Source organism: Styela clava, chromosome 7 (assembly GCF_964204865.1).
Source record: "Styela clava chromosome 7, kaStyClav1.hap1.2, whole genome shotgun sequence".
Taxonomy (NCBI): Eukaryota; Metazoa; Chordata; class Ascidiacea; order Stolidobranchia; family Styelidae; genus Styela; species Styela clava.
Window position 1 is genome coordinate 12,559,800 of NC_135256.1, and position 2,570 is coordinate 12,562,369.

The following is a 2,570-nucleotide window of genomic DNA, read 5'->3' on the forward strand; positions in this document are numbered from 1 at the left end:
CACATTTTCTTAACAGAGAAATCGCAGTCGTAGTCTAAATCGATTTCAATCTAGCGGTCGTTTTTGTATCGGTACTTAGGTGTAATTAAACTGGTGCATGTGCTCGTACGCCAATTACTTATCGATTGAAGAAAAATTACAAAATATTTCATTGATTTCAAAGTCAAAAGAACGTTTAATTGTTTTCATTTGCAAATTACTTGATGGGGCGGAGTCAATAAAAGTACTTCTCGGAGTATTGAACGCTATATCATTTCTGAATAGTACAATATTAAGCGATACTGATCTTCCCATGCGGCTTGTAAAATTTTCGCACACTTGTATTCTAACTCAGAGCACGTACACTACTCACAGGGTTCCTAAACATTCGTCAACTTATAAATATACTCACTATTTTAATGGTATGGTAACCTTGTAGCCACGTCGTGAATTTCCAGTCCTGAACTTTGACTTAAAAACACAAATATTTTGCAATAAAAATTAAATTAAATTTGAAATTATTCCTCTCATCCGCATAAGCATAGAATTACCTAAGCATTTCCAAGTGGCCTATAATTATTGTTAGAAGAGAAAATGTAGGTATTTAAGCACCGTAATAAATCCATTCTCTATTTATCGCATTCCATATGGTGGATTATTTTACATGCAGTTAAATCTCCCAGGTAGATATTATTTTTTATTACCTTTGATCATAGCCGCCCACTGATAGCTTGGATAAGGCGATAGCATCCCATATGCACGCGTAAAGAGCAAGTCTTACAGGTAGGACTATCAAGTTATTTTGATGAATTTGATTATATATACATTTTTTTTAATTTCTTGACGCTTACTATTTTATAAAGTTAACTTTGTTTTATACATATATATACTGAGAACTCAATCCGGAACTTGTATTCACGCCGTGTACCTGAGTAAGATGTTACACCGCGTTTTTCTGTATTTAACTCGAGTTCCTAGCGTAGCGTGGTTGAAAAAAGATTAAACAATACTGTAATTTTAATTATTTGGATGATGTTTTAACCCAAGGTTCAGATTTTGAAGCAGTTTGCGCGAGGTTTGCACCAGTCTAGAAAAACGAAGCAACCAGGGCCGAGTAAAACGGAGAGAAGAGACGAGTGAAAATACAAAATATCATAAATCAGCGCAGTCCGTGGAGGTCAGAGTCGCAAGCCGTATAGGATATACATGCCAGCGATGCCCAAGGCCGAGTAAAACGGAGCGTTGAGAGTCGAGACGAGTGAGAATGAATATACAAAATAACGGAAATCAGCGAGGCTTACCGGGCCAGCAATCAAATTTTAAAAAAATGACGATGAATGGAATAGTATTACACAAATCAGTGACTAGCCCGCGTACCAAAAAAAAAACTAAAGAGATGATGAGTGAGAGAGAAAACTAAAATAATTAAATAAGTTACCTGGTCCCAGAAAATGAATATATAAAAATCTGCGTAATCCGCATGCATACACCATAGACCAGGGATGGCGAACCTTTTTCAATGAATGGGTCAAAAAATATATATTTTTATCTTTATCTATATTTCTAAGTTTTTATTTCAAGTCTGAAAGATTTTGTTTTTTCAACGACATTGTAGGCGAGAAACTAATAAAATGCAAAGTAGCACAGTGCTCTTCAACAGGGGTTCCGCAATACATGCAGTGGGGTTCCGTGTGTTTATAGGGTTCCTTAAGGGTTCCGCGTTTTTTCTTTTCTTTTCAGGGAAAATCATTTCTTGCTTTAGCATGTTGATGCGCCATTATAAATTCTTAGACCACCGTGTCTCATTCAATCTCCAAGTAGGTCAGTTCGTCAAACGTGAGTGCAGTCACAGTGCAGTTAATAGACAAAACAAAAATATTTTCGATTGTTGTGTCACTTTAGTCATTGTTATGCAACTAACAAGAACGCTATTGCATTATGTTCAAAGTATGTAGATATTGCTCGAGACTAGAGAGAGTAGGTAGGCTATGTACTACAAACTAGAGTTGTTGTTCAGCTTTTGTTGGAATATAGTAAAAATAGCCTAGTGTGAAACCCAACTTTTTAATATTTAGTCAATACAGATGAAGCAAAATAGTATATTTTCTTATGTGAGGCGAAACAATAACAACGGCGAAGGTCAGGACGGCAATGAGCAAAGTAGTTCAAATGCAAAAAGAGGCACTTGCTCCTCCTCCGAAGCGAAACAAATGTAATTAAATTGCCAAAGTTAGAAAATGGGATGAAACATATTTGAAATATGGCTTCTTTTTGCCCGATGACGAGATTCTGAATGCAGCTATGCAGCTCCACAGCCCGAATGTCTGTTTTGCTGTAAGAGACTTTCTAATTCTGCACTAGCTCCAGCTTAATTACACTTGGAAGCCAGTCATCCTTCGTACATGACAAAGACTTGGCTATATCATACTTTAAACATATGAAAAGCGGCGCATGCCAGCAAAAAGATTCTTTCCTAAGAGCAGTGAATACTGATCAAGATTTGTTAGTGACTTCATATCGACTTATATGAACAAATATCTACCTATTTGTGTGAATCTACTTTTTCTGCTTTAACAACTATTAAAAACAAA